Source organism: Taudactylus pleione, unplaced genomic scaffold (genome assembly GCF_031769625.1).
Source record: "Taudactylus pleione unplaced genomic scaffold, aTauple2 ptg000484l, whole genome shotgun sequence".
Lineage (NCBI taxonomy): Eukaryota > Metazoa > Chordata > Amphibia > Anura > Myobatrachidae > Taudactylus > Taudactylus pleione.
The window spans coordinates 3,481,154-3,505,607 of record NW_028284886.1 but is presented as its reverse complement, the minus strand read 5'-3'; the positions used below and the strand labels follow the sequence as shown (position 1 = coordinate 3,505,607).

The following is a 24,454-nucleotide window of genomic DNA, read 5'->3' as shown; positions in this document are numbered from 1 at the left end:
ATATTACATTTTATCTATTATTATTAGTTTATTTATTTACTGGACAAAGGGATATTTTGCAACTTTTTTTTTTTCATTTTATAATTTTCCCAATTAGAGTAATATTTTTTTTTTAAAGAAGAAAAAAATCTGTTAGCCACTTTTGAAAGTCAGGCACCAGATTATTCTGTGGATATTATGGTAAGTGATTACAGCATGATAAATTCTGTCACAACACTTTAAATTCGAGGTCAGTCCTTCGGAAAGCAACAGTGATTGGTCGTTTTCTTCATCTGATTTTGCCTAACATAGTAATATTAGCTATTGTTTTTAATTTGACAAAAAACAATTATTAATTTATGTATTCAACACAGAATGACAAAGATGAAGTAATTAACGAGCCAGTGATTAATAGTTTTTATGTAAATACATGTTATTTAGGTTTGATTCTTTCTGCAGGTAGCTGCTGTGGTGGATATGGAATGGTTCAATGTGACTTATTTTATAAGTGACATAGTTTATAACTAAAATCTGCCTTCTTTATTTATAGAGACAAGCAAATACGTGTTCTGGTTTTACATATCATGTTGTTCTCTGTAAATATTTAAGGTTTTAGTTTTCTATAATGAAAAGTGACATTAAGCAGAAGTGGAAGCCTAGCTCTACATGCGGATTGCACATACTTTAAATGGCTTTAGCTTTCACATTACAGTGCGTTTGACTTAAGTCTCTTTCAATGTCTCCCTTAAAGTGTAGTCACACAGGTTGTTTAAACTGTAGCACTTAGTCTAGGAAAGCGTCAGGGTTCATAGCCCATTGCATGTATGGCACGGATGGTGTAATGGTTAGCACAGCACGGCTCTAACTGTGTGGAGTTGGTGTATTCTGGTTTTCCTCGGGTGCTACAGTTTCTCCCCATAAAACAAAAACATACGGGTAGGTTAATTGGCTTCTTATTGCTCCCCACTTGCTGAGTTGTAAGTTGGGGTGTGTCCCTGTTTTTTTGTTAGACCTAAAAGAAGTGTTTTTATCAAAATCTACAGGAGATTATACTGAACACTTTTTTTAAACAAATTATCTAGAACATTTGTCCTTTATGTGTTTTGTTTTATGTGCTTTTTGTACAACATTTTCATATTTGTGATATTTTACAGACAATAGTTTTGCGCTCTTAACCTTACAAATGAATTTCAGATCAAATAAACGATCATTTTACTCCTACACTTATAATTGGATATGGTAGAAAGAATAAGCAAGGTGCCAGTTTTTGGAATAAAAATGACTTTATAAATTATTGTCCTAAAAATACATTTAGACTTACAACAAGTGAATCACAACATAAAAATGCATATAATACGTTAATATACTTTTACTGATCATCCACTTTAAAACTTCCTGTATGTCCCTTTGCATGAAACAAAATTAAACAATGGCCACTTGTATATATATCACTCCTCCTAGAAGATGTGAGTTATTCATTTTAAAAAACACATCTCATGCACCAATTTCGGAATGTTTATGCAGATTTATGTTGGTTAGCTGCAGTAGTATAGCATAAAGTCACAAATTCTTTTCCGCTATAAGGCTCCAAGTTGTACCCACATATAAGACGCCTGTTTATTGTTGGTCACTCATATGGGTCACAGTATTAGGAGACCCCAGGAGATGTACTCTCCACTGTGCAACTCCAGAGATTCCGGGGTTTCCAGCACAATACGACAGTCCAGCAAAAAGAGTAACAGCACAGCGGCATACAGCAATAAATGATCCACAGCTCTGGGTACGTACCTCTCGGCTTTGCAGTCCTGCCATTGCTAGCGAGCCCCATATAGCTGCGGCTCCCGCTGGAATAAATCCTTCCAATTAAGCCAAGCAAAAAAGATTTAGAAAGTTTCTTGATGAGCAGCTGATTGCTCACAATCTAATATACATTATCTTGGAATTCTGACTACAGGACTTAACAAAAATTATTGTAAATGAAAATTTAATAACACAAGCTTGGGAGATGGATTTTGTTCTAGCGAAGGTTAATTCCATAGAAGTAACAGTCTTTGATGTTCCCTATAAATATAAATGTTTGTAACTAGATTTTCAATCACTAAAATGATGCAACAAGTTAGAAATAAGGGTATAATTACAGTGATACAGTTATAGGCTGAACTTCATTAGACAAGTACGGTATGTCAATATGGTTACGTCTGAGGTTAAACAGCCTGTCTGGAGTAATTTAAAGCAAGAGTATATTAATATTTAATTTTGTGTTTGTAAAAGATCCTCTATATTGGTTGAAAAAGCAGATAATAGAATTGCTGTCATCACTTGTGAAGATAAAGAGAAATATAACGCTGAACCATTAGAGATGGCTATACAGGGCCAGATTAACAATGGGGCGGATGGAGCTACAGCTCCAGGCCTCCACATAAAAATAGGCCCATTGTCATGACAACATGATGTTGACTGGCCATCTGCTCTCCACACGGTCAGCCATAAATCATAAGTCATAGAAATACAATTTTATATACCTCACAAAATTAAGCATTTTTATTCTTTTACATATTAACGGAGACATTGGGGCAAAGAGTATATTAGGTGTACACACCCACATGGCACTGGCCACACTCTCACAGCACTGGTCACCCCTCCTCTCTTCTCATAATAGGCCCTTGGTCATTTTCAGCTCTAGGCCCATGTGGCCCTCAATCCGGCCCTGCGGCTATAATATGATTATAAGAATCTAATAGAAAACTATTCCACTTCTTTGAAATCTGTTTTGGTTGTTGTATAACAAATTGTGTTGCTACAGTAATTGCATCCGTTATAAAGTCACACGTGGGTTGGTGGTGTGCTGGATGATCGATAACAATCATCCAGCACACCAGGAAGGTGCAGGACAATCAGTCAGCGATATCGTTATTGCTGACGGATCGTACCGTGTGTACGCACCATACGATGCAGGTAATGACGATGTCTTACGCCATTGAGCGATTTCCTTGCTACCGTGCATACTGTATATCTGACTTGCAAAACGCACGTGTCCTGATTGTGATCATACAGAGGCGCAGTAGTGATTTCAGATGCATGCACGCAGAAGTATATTGAAAATATATTGGGCGTTCCTGGCCGGTGACAGGGTGGTGGCTATTCACATGTATGGAGATGGACCGTCCTATGCGTGTGTTACGGTAGTGTCGCGGGCGTGTTGCTGACCTGGTTGTGTAAACAGATGCTTCATCGCTTACATTAGTAGCCATACCCTGATGGAAAATGTGCACCTACAAGAGGGCTGGGCAATTTTTGATGGCACTACCAATGGTTGCGTCTGAAGACACACCAGGCGGTATTACAGCGTCTACAGACACTCGAAGTGGGCGTCTCAGTCCTTGCACAGTCAGACGCAAGGGGAGTGGCTGGTACTAGCATTAGCATAAAGTCACAGACGGGACTACAGCAATGTGTGACTGAGAATCAGCCCCTTAATCTGATACCCTAATGTTCTATTTAATAACCAGGCTCTCGAAGATTTACCACCAGAACCCTAATACCCTGCACTACATGGTGCTGAATCTTTTAAACTCAACAGAACCATTTACTGATGGATCTCCGCAAGACTGTTGTGATCCCATTGATTTAAAGACCCTACTCCTTTTCTAAAATACTATCAAAGATATTGATACAGTATTATGCAAAATTAAAACTTACTGGTCACCACTGATAAAATAATTGTCATATATGTTTTATATTTATAAAAAAATAAATAAAAGCCTCCTGTAACTCTCCAAAGAAATCAGCAGATCAGTAACAATGCCTCCTAGAAAAACATATAAAATGAAACACAATTTAAAAGCATGAAAACCGTATACAGTGATTTTACTTGTGTGTATATAAGGACTTTCATAGTGCAGGATATTTTTTATTATTATATTTAAAGGGTTGGGAGCTTTAGCAATGATACTGGTACAGCTGTATTAATAAAGTCTAAAACGACTTGCATTTTTCATGTATTTGTTGCAATTCCATCATAAAGGTGAAAAACATTGCCATCCCATTATAGGGAACATTATTTCCTTGTTCTGAATGTTACAGTACTGACAGTTTTAATGTTATTTTCTTGTCCTTGTGGATTAAGCTACATCAGCCAAAGTGGTCAGGAAATCAAAGCGTGTCTTGCTGAACATAGAGGTCGGATCAGAATCTTTAGCCCAGATTTTATTGACTTTAGCAAAAAAAAGGAGTTTTTTCCTTTTAAAATTCATGATCTAGTACAGCACAGTCAGGGACAAACACAGGATATTACATTTGTGTGTGTATATATATATATATATATATATATATATATATATATATATATATAAATATATATATATATATATATATATATATATATATATATATATTATATCCACACTAGGGATGTGCAGGCTCGGATAGGTTCGAGTTTGCACGTTGACTTCGGATTTTTCCCTCCAAAAAAACGGAACTCAGAAAGAGGCAAAACGTTATCTTGCATGGTCGAACATCATCATTCCTGGACAAAAGTCCAGGAATGATGATGTTCGTCCATGCAAGATGACGTTTTGCCTCTTTCTGAGTTCCGTTTTTTTGGAGGGAAAAATCCGAACTCAATGTGCAAACTCGAACCTATCCGAGCCTGCACATCCCTAATACACACATATATTGTGATATGATCGGGGTAGGGGTCCCTCTCCTGGGGTAGGTGGACACCTCCTTACACACAGCAGCCAGGAAACAGCACTCCAGTCGTGGGTTTTCATGCAAGCTGGTCAGCACCAGTTTTTATTGTGCAACTCCGATAGTCAAATAAACCAAACATAAAATAAATCCTAGCCCGGCTGGGCACTGACTAGACAAATAATTTCCTCTCTACAAGTGGCAAGGCCTACTGCCTCACCACAAACACAGCACTTCAAAAGGTCCTAGTGTCTCTGAACAAAACCTCAGTGTCTGTTTTCACCAGGGTGTGTGAGACACTGCATCTAAACTCTTACACAGCTATATTAAGCCACTTCCAGGTGTAATCCCTAATTAGCCTGCTCTCAGGCTGAAAGGCCTAACACCTGAAACGGCCCTGTGGATGGTGCCCTCCCTTCTCTCTCACATCCACACCCCCAGGACCCATTCTCCGGCTTTTACCAAAAGCCGACCCTCAAATCTGTTTGTAAAACAGAGTTTTCCTGGGGGTTAAAATACATATTACAGGAATCTGGGACACATATACACGCCATCCCTAACTTCTCCAGTGTTTCTATCACTATATATATATATCCAGCAAACTTCCTAAAAATAGAAGCAGGTGGCACTCATCCGGACTTCATAGAAACAGGAAGAAATTTATTATTCCATATAAGCCGACGTTTCAAGGCCTGAACGGCCTTGTCATCAGGGTGTAAAGAAACAAGCAGTGAAACGTGCTTACCTTATATAAGATACCTCTAATGGTAATAGTGTGGAAATGTGAGCTCGTGTCTCTGTTCACCGGGCGCCGTGAAGTTGCGACGTCATCAAACAGTGACCCGCTGCAAGGTACTCTGGGAACGTACCCAGGGACGCTATCGGCTCCTGGTTACTCCGTCTCCATGGCAACATACACGGGCGCCGCGGCTGAAGGGAGAAGAATATAAAAACATTAAGTTGTGGCACATAAAACATAAAATACTATCTAATGCAAAACATTAAATCTATAGAACTAAACACATCAAAAAGGGACACATACTATCTAATAATGGATCCAAAGGCTATGTGATCTGGGTACGGCCATTAATTCCATCATATTAACTGCACAAACAAAGGCTAGTCCCCACACCAGTATCATCTATAGAGCAGAGCCACATCTACTATACAAAAGAGATGATACATCCTTATTGAGCCTCACGATGTATATGTGGGTACATAAATGTATGAGCAACTATATCCAAATATATTAAGTATGCACCCACATCAAAATGTACATTCAGGTCAACATCAATATTATAGTGCAAAGAACAACACAGCAATGTCCATTACTATATAAAAGCCGACCAGACGACTTTATCGTTCAGTCCCTTTGGGTGGATGGTCTCTAGTATACAGATCCATTTTGCTTCCCTCCGGAGCAACTTTTTTGCCCGGTCTCCTCCCAATGGTGAGGGGGGTATGTGGTCAATTATTTTATAACGGAGGCTTGAAAGTTGATGGTTAGCATCTTTGAAGTGCCGTGCTACCGATTGATCGGATTGTCTTCCTTGCAAGGCAAGTTTAATTGAAGAACGATGTAAAGCCATGCGTTCTTTAAACATCCTGGTAGTTGGCCAACATAGCTAAGTCCACAGGGACAGGTCAGCAGATAGATCACAAATCTGGTAGTGCATGTTAACACATGCCTGATATCGAAATATTTTCCCGAGTGTGGATGTTTAAACTGTGGACCTGGCTCGAGATAACCACACGTTACGCATGACGAACATCTGTAACAGCCTGGTTTCTTATATAATGTTCCTGTCTGAGGTTGTAACAGTGGTGTAATATCTGTTCGCATCAAAATGTTCTTTAAATTTCTTCCCCTGTTGTAACTAATTAATGGGGTTTTGTCCTGGAGTGATGGTAAATCTTTGTCTGTGCGTATAATGGGCCACAATGCTTTGGCAGCTTTCGATACGACTGAGCTCGCTAAAGTATACTCAGTAACAAACGGAATTCTAGTGTTCCTCTCTTCCTTAGGATTTGAAGATAAAAGTTGTTCTCTTGGGATTAACAAGACCTCTTGTTTTTGCTGTTGTAATATATGTTGATCATACCCACGTTGTCTAAATTTGGGGATGATACGATCTAACGCTTGGTCTAATTCACCCACTGTACTAGTAATACGTGCCACCCTCGTCATCTGGGATTTTTCCAGACTCCTCTTTAATGCAGGGGGATGGAAACTGTTTGAGACCAACAGGGTATTACGGTCCGTGTCCTTAGAGAAAACCGATGTATGGAGTACTCCTTCTTTGAGAGAGACTTGAACATCCAAGTAATTAATGGTTTCTGTACTACATTTGTATGTAAATTTGATAGGCGAATCCAACCAATTAAAATTATTAATAGTTGAAATATACACACACTGTAATAGGATCGTGTAGGAGGTCCTGGGGTAGATGGACACCTCCAAACACACAGCAGCCAGGAAACAGCACACCAGTCCAGGTTTTCATGCAAGCTAGCTGCAGCTAGTTTTTATTGTACAGTATGAAAAAAAAAAAAAAAAATCCTAGCCCGTCTGATCCAAACCCTGACACAGCTTATAGGAGCCTCTTCCAGGTGCAATCACTAATCAGCCTGCTCTCAGGCTGAAAGGCCCAACACCTGAAATGGCCCTGTGGATGGAGCCCTCCTTCTCTTCTCATATCCACACCCCTAGGAGTGGACCCATTATCCAGCAATTTCTTAAAGCCCAAAAATCCAAAAAAGTAGATTCAGACTTTTCCTGGGAGTTTCAAAGTTATAAGTCAAAAACCTTGGACAAATGTACACTCCATTTAGCACTTCAACTGTGCTTCTATCACAATACTCTTTATGTGTGTTTGTTTAATAAACACACACACATAATATATACATGTCATATATATCATACACGCTTACACATACACATATACAGTATACACACACTAACATACACACATTAAAACATACATAAACATATATAAACATACAGTATGCACACACTAACACATATACACATTAACGCATACATGCACATATATACACACTAACACATACAGATATACAGTATATACACACATATATATATATATATATATATATATACACACACACTAACACATACATACACATGCAGTATATACACCCTAATACATACACATATATACACATTAACACATACATACACACCAAAACAGTACACATATATACACACCAAAACAGTACACATACATGACTTTTGATGCTGCAGGTTGCTAATGGGGGCGGGCACCTCGGTATCTTAGGCCCCGTGAGGATATGGGGGCAGGACTTGTCGTATTAGCTCCGCTCCCACTTCGGCCTGTATAGGTGGGAATCGGTCTGTCAGGGTGGTTTCTAGGTACGTAGGGCTCTATTTACTACAATCCGCATTTGTAATGCAGATTGTAGTGTGATATTATCGACTGAATTCGCATTGCGAATTCAGGCAATATCACAGGGATTTACTACAAATCCCTTGCAGAGACAGAGCTTGCGAGAAAGCTCTGTCCCTGCAAATCCCCTCCGCACTCTAGTCACGGTATTTTCGCAAAAAATACCGTGAGTAGTGCCCCGCGCATGCTCCGACCAGCCACCGCCGCTACCCCCCAGCGCTAAGCCCTGCCCCTGACACTAAGCCCCGCCCCGCCCCCCGCGATTGAGATGTCACGCGTTTCATCATTTTCCCACGTGGTAAAATTATCTGTAACTTTTATTATACCCAATAATTAGAGGAGTTATTAATAGGATGTACAGGCATCACATTGTCTTATTATTACCATTATGATCCTACAACAGTATTTATCATATTTGACTGGCGATGAAAAGGCTAAATCAATGCCACGATACTTTTGTTTCTTCTAATAGTTATAATAATTCTAAGATTCCTCACATTTAACAGGGAATTCAATTAACCCCGATAACTTAATGGGGTGATAAAGGGAGGTAGCCTTGGGCTTTATCGCCCAAGTATATTCAATTAGTCGTTAACCCGAGATAACGGGCGTTGACATAGTATCAGTGAAAAGTTTACGGATTTGTGCGTTAACAGGGTCACAGCACCGTTAACCACTTAGTTGTTGGGGATTTTTTTCACTGCCTGTCCCAACTGATAAACTTCTGGTCATGTGCTGTAAACAGTACATTCTCTTATTTCATTTTGGCACATTTACTAGAAGTGGACACCATTGATATCTGAATGACATATTTATGAAAACAACACTGTAGTATATATTCTGAAGTGTTAATTGCTGGTTACGTATAGTTCTAAAATGATGATCCACTCAGTTTAACATAAAAATTAGATTGTAAAATAGCTTTCCGATCTAATAGAGATCAGTCATTAAGAAACTTGTTCGGTAAGACGCTATTTTGATTACACATTAATGTAACAAATGGCAATGCCTGCAGATTGTGGCATAATAGGCAATTTTAAACTCACTCCATTTATTCATCAGTTTATAGTACGTATATAGAGGGCCTGATTTACTACCGATCGCAACTGCGATTACGCACGCATTCAGCTGAATGTTGCATTCTGCATATGTGTATGCATCGCAGTGCGCAAGGACTTCACTGCGATCTGTGACCACGCAGACCCATTGCAGAGTGATTGATAGGAAGTACCGTTTGAGGGGTGGTGACCGGGGTGGTGGTCAGCGAAATGCAGGCGTGCCAGTGCGTTTGAACGCCGTTGCAGGGGCGTGCATAAATTAGCCACTGCGATGCCATACACAGCTCGGGCTCTCACTGTGTGCGATGAGGTTAGCAATTCCTGAGTAAGGTCAGACCTTGTGCAAGTGTGCGTGAGGCTCCAATTGTACCCGATGTTACCGATGGTTTTGCAGTCTTGCTAAGTATCACGGACATGTGTAAGGTAAAGGGGGCATCCTTATATTAGGATGTGACGGCATTGTGATTGCAATCATTAGCATATCTTCGCAGTGAGACTGCATGCCTAGAGCATGGTTCTGCATTGCACGCTGCTGCAACTGCTTTAGTGTCTTTTGCAGCAGTCTCAAATGCTAGTATGAACCTGTTCCCTGGTGTACAAGCATGCGACTGAATGTGTGGGTAGGGTATAGTAGATCGAACTAAAAGGTTGACACCAATTGGTCGACAGTCAATGGGTCGACATGGACAAAAGGTAAGCAGGCACAAAAGGTCAACATGGATGTAGGTCGACAGGTACAAAAGGTGGACATGGGAATGGTCAACACATTGTATTTGTTCTAATCCTCACTCTAAACCTAACATTCCCCTTGGTGCCTAACCCTAACCAGTCCCTCCTAGTGCCTGACTCTAACCATCGTGGTAAGTGCCCAAACCCTAACCGGTCCTCCTAGTGCCTAACCCTAACCGTCCCTCCTAGTACCTAACCCTAACCGTCGTGGTAAGTGCCTAAACCCTAATCGTCCCTCCTAGTGCCTAACCCTAACTGTCAGGGGTAAGGGCATAAACCCTAACCTTCCCTCCTAGTGTCTAATCCTAACCATCATGGTAAGTGCCTAACCCTAACCATCCCTCCTAGTGCCTAACCCTAACCGTTCTTCCTAGTGTCTAACCCTAACCGTCGTTGTAAGTGCCTAACCCTAACCATCCCTCCTAGTGCCTAACCATAACTGTCCTTCCTAGTGTCTAACCCTAACCGTCGTGGTAAGTGCCTAACCATAACCATCCCTCCTAGTGCCTAACCCTAACCGTCTTTCCTAGTGTGTAACCCTAACTGTCGTGGTAAGTGCTTAAACCCTAACAGTCCATCCTAGTACCTAACCCTAATCGTCCCTCCTAGTGCCTAACACTAAGTGTTGCTGGTAGTGCCTAACCCTAACCGTCCATCCTAGTGCCTAACCCTAAGTGTCCCTCCTAGTGCCTAACCCTAAGTGTCGCTGGTAGTGCCTAACCCTAACTGTCCCTCCTAGTGTCTAACCCTAAGTGTCCCTCCTAGTGCCTAACCCTTACCGTCCCTCCTAGTGCCTAACCCTAAGTGTCGCTGGTAGTGCCTAACCCTAACCGTCCATCCTAGTGCCTGACCCTAACCGTCCCTCCTAGTGCCTAAACCTTAGTGTTGCTGGTAGTGCCTAACCCTCACCGTCCAGCCTAGTGCCTAACCCTAATCGTCCCTCCTAGTGCCTAACCCTAAGTGTCGCTGGTAGTGCCTAACCCTAACCATCCATCCTAGTGCCTAACCCTAATCGTCCCTCCTAGTGCCTAACCCTAAGTGTCGCTGGTAGTGCCTAACCCTAACCGTCCATCCTAGTGCCTAACCCTTACCGTTCCTCCTAGTGCCTAACCCTCCTAACCCTAAAAAAAAATAAGTAAAGTGTCAACCATTCCCAAGTCAACCTTTTGTGCCTGTAGACCTAAACCCATGTTGATCTTTTGTGTTTCGACTTATTAACTGTCGACCAATTGGTGTCGACCTTCCAGTCCTGAATGTGCAAGGACTGAGATACCACAATCCGTCGCACCATCGAAACTTGCACCAGCCCTATGGCAGCTGCACATATTCCGTCTGAGTATGGCTACCAATGTAAGCAATCAAGTCACCGTCACGCCCACATGATAGATCATCCCCGTGCGTCTGAATAAGCCACCCCCCAGAAATGCCCAGCACAGTTCTGATTGGGTGCATCTGAATTGCAGCCGTGGCTCTGTGCATACGCACTGTTTAACGCTTACTCCCTATCAGTTTTTAGGAATATGCACACAGTACCAAAAATACTCTCAACTCTATGAACATTGCCTGCAACTCGGCATCAGACCCATAAATGTAACTTATGATATAGGTAATATGGGTGAAATATGCAGCAGATGTTTAATATGAGGTTTGCTGGTATCTGTAACTTACAGTAGTATATCTCATAGTTTGATAAACAGCAGATAAAGTAATAGAAGTTATATTAAAGTATAAGATAACGGAGAAATGTACTTTGTGCTTCAATATATATTCCAGGAGATGAGAACACTAGATTACATACAGGAATTTGATCAAACTTTCTCATTTATAAAGTTCATTTTAAAGGGCTATAAGCATTAGTGGGTATAAGGACACGGATCTTGACAATAAGGAACTGTAATAAAGATTTTTTATCATGGATAAAAATACTTACAGTAATTGTCTGCCCAGTGATAGTGTATTGGAGGTGGTAGCATTTCATATATTGATTTCATTTGGAACTTTATGTTCATGGTAACATTAATGCTGTCTGTTTCCTGGAGGGAGTTCAGTAGTGTCAGATATGACCTTTTTGATAGATTTTTACCTTACAGCCTATCTTGTTTCAGATCGATTATCAAACAACCTTCCAAATGAATGGATGTTAGCCTATAAGCGTTAACCTGCTCCACAAGAGACATTTCTACATCCCGTCGTGTAACATTCAATATTCCGTCATGCTGAGTATTTCTGCGTTTAGGCCGTTTTAACTGATTGTTATCAAAACGTGAGGTTACATGACTTGATTAATGAGACATCTCTTGGCATGAGGTCCTATCAGATCATTTCATTATGAATAATTATTGGCTAAATCTACTTTTCTGTTAATAACGTTGCTTTGTTTTCTGGGTGTTACACATAACAATTGTGTTTTGGAATTTCTATGTATTCGCAATGAATGTATCACACTTAGGCCATATTTAATTAGCCGTGAAAAGTAACTGACTTTTCGCCAGTTGTACTTTCCACCACATTCGCCTGTTTGGGACGCGAATTCGCGGCATGCGCGTCCCCGCTTTTCGCCCTATTCAATTGCAGAATAGGTGAAAACGCAAATTGGCGAATGTATAACAGGCAGAAAATACTGAATAGAAAGGGGTTAATCAGTCTGTACCCCAAAATAAGACGCTCTGACACTGGAAATCATTACAGATGTGTACTGTTAGCCCTAAACGTACTTTGTGCCCTTAAGTTGTGTTAAAAGCTTTCTAGAAGCTTTTTTTGTAAAAGTGGTGAAGAATTATATAAAACAGTATTTTTTTGGTGAAAATAAATAGTCCAGTCAAATTTGGGGCCCACAACATAATACACGGCCACCAAAGCACACGAAGTAACCGTTTTTTTTTCCAAAAAATATAAAATAAACAAAACACACCCCCAAAAAAAACTACACAAAAAAACACACCAAAAACCCAGACAAAAAAAAACACCAAAATTAAAAATAAATAAAAAAACACCAATTTTTAAAAAAAAACAAACACCAAAATTAAAAAAAAAAAAAAAACACTCAAGCAACACACACAAGCACCACTCAAAAAACACACACAAGCACCATTCAAAAAACATACACAAGTGCACTTTTAAAAAAATAGAAAAATCCACCTGCTGCATGCACCTAATCCTAAAAACACCTGGCCCATCCAAACAGCACCCCCCCCCCCCAAGAAACCTACTTTGCTAGTTTTTATCCGTGTCCCTCCACCTTTTTCATTTTTGCCCCAAAAATGACGTCTTTACGGGGTGTTCTGAGATATATATATATTTTTTTACTGATTTGTCCTTTGGGAGGGATGTCCAAAGGGTTCTGAATCATTTCCGCACATTTGCACCCCAAAATAGAGAATTTGCACTTTTTGCCGCCTGCCATTCATTGGGGATACTTTTCCGCCTGTTACAGTGCATTGATTTTCCGCATACGCGCAAAACGTCCTGGAACTGAATTTGGAGATAAGACGCATACAGGCAAAATGCGGCAATAAGCAAAACTTTTTGGAGGGATTACGGCTTTTCACGTCTAATTGAATTTGGCACCAATGTGTCATTTTATTGCCTGACTGGTTAGTTATAATACCACGTTCAGGGCCGGCGCCATGCGGGCTGGAGAGAATTAGACACCAGCGGGCGCCTGCAGCCGGAGGTCTGGCTCCTGCAGTGTGTGTAGGGAGAGATGTCATGATGTCTGTCCCATAGTGCTGAGCATAAGGAGCTGTCAGACGGTGGCGAGGCTTCAAGTCAGTACAGTGTTGTGTGTCTGTGTGGCATTGTGTGTAAGGGGCACTACTACTGTGGTATTATGTGAGGATGTAGTTATGATCCTGACCGCCAGGTTAGGCACTAGGGGGCGGGTCATGGCTCGGCAGTAGGAAGAGTGGGTTAGGTTTAGGCTGCTGGGGTAGGGGGCTTAGGTTTAGGCAGTAGAGGGGGTAAGCTCTAGACTGCAGGGATAGTTACGGGTAGGGAAAGGAGACTATACTTACCTCATTCTGTCTGGATTGTGACCCTGTCAGGATGCCGGCTTTAGGATTCTGATTCCCGAGCGCCGGCATCATGAATAAGGGACACTACTATGTGGCGTAATGTGAATCAGGGGCTCTACATGCGGTGCAATGTGAATAAGACTATCTGGTGTAATTTGAATTGGGGTCCTATTGTGTGGCCACACTCCTTACTTGTGAGGCCATGCCTTTTTTTGTGCCACTAGTTTGCAGTGGGGCGCTGAACACCCGGCATAACACAACACAAAAGCCCTGCGCCTGCCTTTTCTTGTACGTGCAATATTGTTGCATTGCACACAGCCAGGGGAGCTGGGAGCGGTGACTAAGAAGGGAGCTGAGCTCCCTCCCTAATCACCGCTAGGGAGGCCCATCCCGAATTCCAGAGATTGGAAGCTTCCAATCCCGGGATTCAATCCCGGGCCATTTTTAGGCTAAAAATCGACCTCCCTAATCATGTCCCTCCAAACTGAAGCCATTTTTAAAGTTTGCTGGACATCGTCGACGATTCTCGCTTCAACACACCCTGTTTAGGACCTGATTCAGGGTAGTTCGCAAACACCGATTGTGAGAGACCTGTGCGTGTGCAGTAGCTGGTCTGTGCATGTCTCTCTGCGAGATCACTTGCAGTTCCCCCAAGCCGCAGCATTGCGTTAGGGGGCCAGATCGAGGGTGGCGACTGAGTCAGTTCTACAAAAACAAGAGCATGTCGCCCCAGTTTTGTAGCCGTGACCAGGCCAGGGTCTGCGTCTCCCAATGCAGACTTCCTGGCCTCGGCTATGGAGCTGATTGGGGCAATCTGAGTAAGCTCAAGGTCACTCAGATGGCCGATGGTCTCGCAGAAGATCAGATGCTGCATCTTAGGACGCCTTGGGATGCAGTCAGGAGGCGTCTAATTACACCAGATGCCACCTGCTGCTTTAGCATATTAGTTGTATGTTATTGCACAGCTGCTCCCTACGGCTATGCAATACCGTCCAACTCTCAATAAGGCCTTTAGGCTGCCTCCTTCAATCCCCGTCCCAGCCATTTTAGGGGTCAAGTGCAAGTTGCCAGAATAAAAGATGCGTATACGCACTAATAAAAACCAAGTTGCGGCCCAAAATAAAGCCGCGAATTGCGTTTACGTTCAACTCTGAATAAGACCCAATGTGACTAAAGTACTGTCTGCACATACGTTACCATGGTCGTGTACTGTATGCCCCAAAGCCAAGCTCACTGTCCATGGTGCTGAATACAGCCTTTATAGAAATTAATGATTTCTTCAGATTATTGCACTATTTCTGTCCTAAAATAAAAAGGTCAGATAATTAATTTATTTTTAAAAATTGTTGGAAATTCTCATGAGTATATAACCTGAGCAATGGTTCAGTCTGTGCCAAAAGGAGATCCAGAGCAGATAGTTAAACCAATCAAGGGGAGGGATTAACTTCTTCAGTAACAAACACTACACAGGGATGCTGGGTAAGAACTGCTAGTTACATAGGGCAGTGCTCATGTGCGAACCGGTTGCTGCGATGGGGTCTGCAATCGCAGTGACTACACAGACCCATTGCAGATTGATTGACAGGAAGTGCTGTTTGTGGGGGGTGGTCCGCGAAATGCAGGCGTCCCAGTGCATCCGGCACTGACAGCAGAGTGATTACAGGCCCCTGTACTATGGGTAGGCACTGACAGCAGAGTGATTAGATGTCCATGTAATATGGGCAGGCACTGACAGCAGAGTGCTTAGTGGCCTCTATAATATGGGCAGGAGCACTGACAGCAGAGTGACCCCTGTAATATGGGCAGGCACTGACAGCAGAGTGATCCCTGTAATATGGGAAGGCACTGACAGCAGAGTAGCTAGAGGCCTCTGTAATATGGGCAGGCACTGACAGCAGAGTAGCTAGAGGCCTCTGTAATATGGGCAGGCACTGACAGCAGAGTAATACCTGTAATATGGGCAGGCACTGACAGCAGAGTAATCCCTGTAATATGGGCAGGCACTGACAGCAGAGTGATCTCTGTAATATGGGCAGGCACTGACAGCAGAGTGACCCCTGTAATATGGGCAGGCACTGACAGCAGAGTGATCCCTGTAATATGGGCAAACACTGACAGCAGTGATCCCTGTAATATGGGCAGGTACTGATAGCAGTGATCCCTGTAATATGGGCAGGCACTGACAGCAGAGTGACCCCTGTAATATGGGCAGGCACTGACAGCAGAGTGACCCCTGTAATATGGGCAGGTACTGACAGCAGTGATCCCTGTAATATGGGCAGGCACTGACAGCAATGTGATCCCTGTAATATGGGCAGGTACTGACAGCAGAGTGATCCCTGTAATATGGGCAGGCACTGACAGCAGTGATCCCTGTAATATGGGCAGGCACTGACAGCAGAGTGATCCCTGTAATATGGGCAAGTACTGACAAATTAAAAAAATATTATTCATATATTAGTTTTGTGTAATGTTTTACATTTTCTTTTGAGAAGCTTTTTAATTTTGGTGTAAGCCAGAGGTTCCCAACCGTGGTCCTCAAGGCTCCCCAACAGTACAGGTTTTAGAGATATCCATAGTTGAGCACAGGTGATTAAATCAAATTGGTACTAATTAAGTCACCTGTGGTCAAGCATGGATATCCTTAAAACCTGGACTGTTGGGGTGCCCTGAGGACCGTGTTTGGAAACCCTTGGTGTAATTGTTGAAAACTTTATTATCTTTTAAACATTAATTAGCCAGCCATACTCAAAACTGATGTCTAGGGGGTAAATTCGCCACAGTGGAGATGTTGCCCATAGCAACCAATCAGATTCTAGCTATTATCTTCTACAAGCTGCTAGTTAAATGTTAAGTAGAATCTGATTGGTTGCTATGGGCAACATCTCCATTTCTGAAATCTCTCACTTTAGTAAATTTACCCCCCTAGTGTTAAAAGTGACATTATACAAAAAATCTACTAAAATTCTTAAGGGTCAATTCAATTAGATGAGAGGGGGCGAGCTGTTGTTGTACATGCCGTTAATGGCACTGCAACTCGTCTCTGTGGCGGCCCGAACTCATCCCGGTCTAACGGATTTTTGTACGCAGCCCTACAAGGCTGCAAACAAAAATGTGCGAGTCCTGAGGTACCATAAGTGCGGCCGCAACTAATTGAATTGACCCCTAAGAAAGAAGAGTGGCTATGGCAACCAATCAGATTCTAGCAATTATTTTCTAAAGTGTAGTAGATAAATAATACATAGAATCTGATTGGTGGCTATCGGTAATGTCTACAATTTTCCTATTCAGAAGATTCTAGTAAATTAGGAGGGAGAAGAAATGCTTCCATGGATTCTGGGGCTGATTCAAAGGAGGGCGCTGTTCCGATTGTAACGCAGATGGGTAATGTTTTGGGCACTGCCCATGTGTTGGAGACGTGTCACCATACAGCTGTGATGTCGGTGGCAGTACCCTGGTAGCCACAGCCTGATTGACAGGCTGTAGGCATTTCCGAGGTGGCAGGGAGCGTTGCAGAAACCGGGAATCAGTCCCACTTTCTGGGCGTGCCGAAGCCAGTGGCCTTGCGCGCAGATTAGCTGGCCCTCTGCAGCGTAATTTTCCGGACACCCCGAGATCCGATGCGACTGAAGACGCAGCACCGATATTCTCAGTGTGTCCAACTCTGAATAAAGGGCCTGATTCAGAGCCGCTCGTAAGCGGCCGCTCGTTCGCTCCGAGCGATGTTTGCCCAACTGCGCATGCATACGGATCGTTACACGCATGCACGAACCAGTCAGTGCGGTCGAAATTCATGTGCTCGCAAAATAGCGAATGCCTGATAATTTGAGTGACAGAAAGAGGCGTATGTGGGTGGTAACGGGGGAAGGTGCTTGAAAACGGGGAGTGGAGATCCGAACGCAGGCGTGCTTAAAGGTCAAAACGGGCGTTTTATGGGTGTGCATAATTAAAACAGCAGCGTCATTGACGACGTCACTGGGTTATTTTATAGTCAGAACTGCTCGCAAAATTGTGGTAGGAAAAACCAACCCCAAGAATAGCGAGCAGTTCATACCCTGGTCGATGTCCTCGATTAATCTAATAAATAGCGGACATGACGTAGGATGCGAGCGGCCAGGGGGCGTATTTTTTAAAAAAACAACCGCAAGTTTGGTTCGCTCGTTCAGACCTAGAGGCGTGAACAGACCGCAAAGAGCGAACGGTTGATTTGAATAGCCACCCCTATTTTCTGGACGACCGAGCGCTAATTGCGTCCGGCTCTGAATCAGGCCAAATTTCCTCTGTGTTGTTTGCTTATGATTCTAACCACAATAAATAAAATTAGAAAATGTAGGAAGCAAGTGGTAAACTGACGTCCAATACAGTATGTGCTATTGTGCAGGAGATTTCAGCTGAAAAAATGTTGGACCTTTGCAGGAATTTGTTCCTTCGTCCATTGTTTATCTAATATCTTATTCTTAGCATATAAAGTGTCAGTTTGCATTGTATATTTCCATGGAGCTGATCCGTGCTAATTTTATGCTGGCTGTCCGTTTTCTCACATAGTTACCATATTATGTCTCCCTAATGTTAAAGGGAAGCCTCCTGCTGAGAAGGACAGTTTGTATAGCGCAGGAGGAAAGTCGCAGGGGGGTGCAGTGACTTACTGACCACATCATGGTTTTGAAAGCATAAAGGAATCAAACTCTGTCTTTTAACATTTGAACATTTAATGTTGGTTTTGAGTTAGCGATGGCCATCGTAGGCAGGGCCATAACTAGGGGTGTGCGAGCAGTGACGTTGCGCAGGGCCCAGTGGGCAGCATCATCGCTACCCCATGGCCCTGGCGTCTGGCTAGCAGGGTGCCTGGAACACCCTGCAGCCAGTATGATTGCTGCAAAGCCGCCAGGAGCATTCTTAGAACACTCCAGGCAGGCACCCTGCAGTCTGTACATCCGATCGGAGCTTCCTCAAGATGCTCCGGGCAGTGCAGTACTTCCCGGTGCTAGTAACCTCGCCGCCTCTAAATGAGGGTAGTGAGGACACGCCGCTTGGCGTCTCCTCCTTTTAATAGACTGTAACTCGTGTTATGTGAACCGCTATGACTGTGATTTACTGTTCATCTATATGAGGCTGGATGTGTGATTGCTATGAAGCATCACTCAGCCACGATACACGCAGCTGTAAAGCAAATCCAGCACATTTTGGCATCTATACTTACCATGCTGTTCAGTTGTTACCATGTGTTTTATAAATAAACACTCTGTAATTATATGAAGAATATTTATGTGAAGTGTTCCTGAATGTGATACACGTAATGGCAATATATATATATATACGATGCCTGAAAGGTGTCTATCATTTCAATTCCACATTGAACTACAACATATGTGACTGTGAAACCATCAGCAGATCTTGGTGCCCTGAATTACCATGCTCTCCAGCCCATACCATTCATACATATGTCGAAGGAAATGCTTTTAGTGCAACTTCACATTGAACCACAATAAAGTTAATTCAGCAGACCTTGGTACCTTGATTACGCTACCTCTTGATATGTGAACCATTCTGACTGTGATATACTGCTTACGTATATGAATCTGGATGTGTGAATGCTAATTAGTATCACACTGGGGGCCTGATTCAGACCTGGTCGCTCTGACAGCGCGCTCGCTCTGAATCAGGGCCGGCCTTTTTTTTTTTTTTTTTTTTAGAACGGCCTCCTGGCCGATCGCATAGCTGTGGGTGACCACCCACAGCTACAGCGAGCGGCCAGGATGATGGTCGCGATGGTCTTGACCATCGGGCTTGCGACGAGACCCTTGTGGTAGGGTCTCGTTCATCGCAAGCCCCAGAGAGCTTTCGGCTCTAACAGAGTCGGAAGCTCTCCACTGACAGCACTTGTGATGTCAGTGGGGCCGCCCACAAACGACAGGCATTCTCATGGGAACGCCTCCGTTTGGGCAGCCACCCCCCCCCCCCCCGGCCTGCCCACCAAAGGGCAGGCCGGCTGAAATATTTTAAAGCCATACACGGCTTTTTGGCATTTTCTTCTATCACGTAGCATAATCTCATAAAGAGGAAGTTTATTATTGATCTTCACTGAGACAATCTTCAAGCAATTGCACTACTATACTGTATATCTGGAGGTTGGTGATTGAAATTGATAAGAGGTAATTATTATATGCTTACTTACCTCTATTACCATATATTTGTACATATATACGATATAAACTTTAGACAGTGACAATCAACAGTGTGTGGAGACTTTATTTTGAATATTGCAGTTCACAATAGTACAAATTATAAGAGTATCTCAGACTTTATTATGAGATAATACATAACAGAGGTTTACGGTCATAATTTTAATCCACTATTCTTTGTTCACAATAATTTTTTTCAGATTTATTTAGCCGATTATAAAATTACTCAATAAAAGTAATGTTTTAATTAATCTTCCAGATTTCAGCCATTTTTCACATTAAGGATATAATCTGTGAGTGCCCTTTATAAGAATACTTGTTTTCTTTTTCTTTATGTAATACGTTTGATTGAATCTTAGGTGCACCTCCCTATGTATATATATATATATATATATATAAACCTATGTAAGGTTAAAATATATTTAAAGGGAAAAGATTGCCACATATATATAGTCCTGTGCGGATAACCAAACCGTCTCGCCCCTGCGTGACATCATGTGCTCAGCGAGCGGCACAGGGCACACTACTGCCCTGTCTTGCGAATTCATTAGTGCAAAAATAAGCAAATGTCAGCTTGTGTACTTCTGTGCGAGGTACTGAGCAAATCCTGCGGTGCCCACTTTGCATATCTGGGCAATGCTCAACTGCGCTGGTGGTTCCGATCACTCTACCACTTACAGCACATTATCAGTAGCAACATCTACTCCTCGAGCAGCCGCTGTGGGGCAGAGTCTCCCTTGTAACTTCCTCAAAAAGCTGCATGCAGAAACACGCCCATGACACTCCCATAACACGCCCATGACACTCCCATAACATGCCCATGACATGCCTATGACACTCCCATGACACGCCTATGACACTCCCATAACACGCCTCTGACACTCCCATAACACGCCTCTGACACTCCCATAACACGCCTCTGACACTCCCATAACATGCCATGACGCCTCCTCTTTTTTACATCCACTTCAGGTCACCGCCCAATTTTCACCCTGAAACGCCCATGGATCGCCTACGATGTCTCAAGTCATAGCGATGTCATACACAAATGCATACGCCATCGCACATATTGGTTCCCGTGTGCACAGTAAGGGATGTCTAGACTTTTTGCACATGCGCAGCAGTAACAAAAACAACCTCAACTGCGCAAACATCGGCACCACTGAATCAGGCCCATTATGTGCATTCGGATATCACAACATGTATATGCTGAAAACAGGGCCTGGTTCTAAGTCGCACACAGAAGGGCACTGAGCAGCGCCTATTGGCAGTCTCCCGTCTGTGACTTTATGCAAATGGCCTACAAACGCCTTCCCTTGTGTACATTTGTGCAAGGACTAAGTCGCCGACTTTTAGCTTCCGTGCGCGCTGTAATACCGATTGGTGCATCCTCATACGCCACTATCGGTCGCACCAGCGAAACTTGCACCAGCTCTGTGGTAGGTGTAGTGTCTCTGTCTGACCACGCCTCCCTATGCCTGCGTCTGAGAACACAGCTGCTTGTACTGACACATCCACAACACTCCCATAACACGCCCACTGAACGGCACATTTGTTTGCGTGCACTACTAGCCACCTCCCAGTCACTATCACTTTTCCGTCACCTTTCTGATACCGTCTGAATCGATTGTGACAGCACCTTTGTGCGTACACACTGCGTCATAGGGGGTCTCCAGAATTGCAAATAATCGCTCAGTTAAGTGAACATCGACATTGTGTGCGGATTGCGCGCTGCTCTGAAACAGGCCCACAGTGTCTTAATGATTTAAAGGTCATGTTTTGTTTAAAAAAAAAAAAAAATTATATACATATATATATATATATAAATAATTTCTTCTTGAGATTATTGAAGTTGACACTCACCAGAAACTTCTTTTTGTTTAATGGAGAGTTTTTTGTGCAGCATACGGGGTGTGCGATGGGTTCGAACGTTGCACCCTTGTACGCGAATGCGTACATGTTTCTCACTGAAAATAAGTTATTTTTCTCTTCTGTACATACCAGTTCGATAATATTCTACACTCGATACATCGATGATGTTCTATTGTTTTGGACTGGCACTGAAATCAATTTCAGAGGATGGATTGATGAAATTAATGGGATGAACTGTCCAATCAAATTCACATACCAAATGAGTCAAAATAATGTACAGTTTTTGGACGTTAATATTGTCAAATCTGGAGGTACACTCCATACTTCAATCTATCGGAAACCTACAGATAGAAATAACTTATTACTGGCACAGAGTCATCACCCAGAATCCCTTAAGCAAGGTTTGCCCTATTCTCAACTTGTAAGGGCTAAAAGAATTACTAGTGAAGAATCAGCACTTCATACCAGTATTGAACAGATGAAAGAACGGTTTCTGGAAAGAGGTTATTCTAAAACAATTCTCAAGACTGCAGTAAACAAAGTAAATGACATCACACGATCCAGTACATTAAGTGTTAAAACTCCAATACCTCAACAAGATTGCATCCATTGGATACGTAGGTATAACACCAGGGATAATACTATCAAAAAAACGGTCAAAAGACTGTGGCCCATGATTCAGCAAGACAAAGATCTGAAGATTTTTAAACGAAGCAGAGTCATGTCTTGTTATAAGAGGGGGAAGAACCTGCGTGACTGGGTTGTGCGTACGGACATTTCACAATTGGGAACACCCAAAATTAGAACGAAACCGGGGGCTGTTACAGATGTCTGGGATGCACAACGTGCAGTTATCTTATTAGCTCTAAACACTTTTTTCATCCACACTCTGGCCGAAGGTATGACATCAGGAGCCCTGTGACGTGTACCAGCACCCACGTAGTATATATGATCAAGTGCCCTTGCGGGCTTTGCTACGTTGGCAAGACCATCAGACCCTTCAGAGACAGGATGGCGTTACATCGTTCTGCCATTAGGGGGGCCATTAGTGGCAAGAACATTGATCAGCCTGTTGCTAAACATTTCGCAGCAGCCAAACACAGTCTTGCAGCTTTGCGCTACATCATCATAGACCAGGTCCTGGAGGATGTGCGTGGAGGAGATCGTGATAAAAAGCTCTTGCAGAGGGAGATGCACTGGATACATCGCCTTGACACTGTCAGACCTAGGGGACTCAATGAACATGCCTCCTATGCTGTATTTTTGTAGTGCTGTCATACACATTGCAGCATGGTTGTTGTTGTTTTTGTGCTATGACAGGCACGTGTTCATGATTACGGAGTGGCTGGTAGAGTTTCACTAAAATTGCCTTGATAGCGTTTGCCACTCATTTATGGTCTTATTTAATAGATATTTATAAGGCATACTGCTCAGTTTCTCCTATAGGGTGTCCGCTTGAGTACATCATGAATTTTGATGTTTATTTTTTTTCTTTTTTAGCTTTCGTGCTTGGTCACTTATGAGGTATATGTGCATGTCATCTCTATTGCTGAGTAGTTATTAGTATCCATATACTTTACCAGCATCTGCCCTTTAACTGTGTGCTTTACGTTTTTGGTTTATGTCACCTGGTAGAGGGTGTGGTGCAGACTCCCTGTGTACACTGTCTCTATGGATACGGGACCGAGCATGACCACTGACGTACTTCCGGCTGGCGAAACCGGAAGTGACGCGTACCCGGAAGTGCGGTGGATGCCGATGGCGGGCCGGAGGGACAGCCCACGGCGTGAGTCTTTTTTTAGACACACTATATAGGTAAATGCATTTGTATGTGTATGTTCTTTGTATTTGTCTGTTCCGTGAACAAGGAGTGACATCCGAAACGTTGGAACACCACCATCGTCTCCTGTTGTTTGTTTTCTCCAGTCCAGAAGAGTGCCGCTTATAGGAGGTTATATATATATATACATATACACATACATACACACACATATACATACATACACACACACATATAGATGATAAACAATATAGCACACATGGGCCTGGGGCTGAAATGATCAAGGGCCTACTGCGAGAATCTGTCACCAGTGCTGTGTGGGTGTGCCCAGTGATGTGTGGGTGTGCCCAGTGATGTGTGGGTGTGGCCAGTGCCCATACTTGCCTACTTTCGGCCCCGTTTTCAAGGGAGGGGCAAGGCCAGGGTCTGCATCGGTGAGCGCAGATTTCCTGGCCTCGCAAGTGACCAGGCACCGGCCATGCTGAGGTGGGGTGAGCTTCAGCTTACGCAGCCTGGCCAATGGAGCAGTACCGTCCATCTCTGAATCTGGCCCTTGGCTTTGCTCCTGACCATTACACCTAACTGCCTGACCCTAAACTTGCTTTTTATCACAATTTTCGGCTTCTTAATCTGTTCATTATTTCCAACTTTTGCCCTAATGTCTTTCACCCATTCATTGCACACCAGTTGTTGCCATGTTGTTCAGTATAGATATCTATAAAATGTA

At 42.9% G+C, this 24,454-nt stretch overlaps 1 long non-coding RNA gene across 2 annotated transcripts in view; it reads right to left on the bottom strand.

Annotated features, from left to right (window-relative positions):
* Positions 1-1,415: 1,415 nt before the first annotated feature.
* Positions 1,416-24,454, bottom strand: part of LOC148502767 (uncharacterized) — a 45,821-nt gene continuing 22,782 nt past the window's right edge. Inside the window, exons 2-3 of one of the 2 annotated variants that reach the window (XR_015869976.1) lie at positions 5,414-5,598; positions 1,416-1,835 (exon numbers count right to left, since the gene is read on the bottom strand). This is a non-coding gene — a long non-coding RNA (uncharacterized LOC148502767). Of the gene's footprint in view, positions 1,836-1,920; positions 2,041-5,413; positions 5,599-24,454 lie in introns of those variants that run through there. The other variant, XR_015869975.1, reaches the window with a different exon arrangement.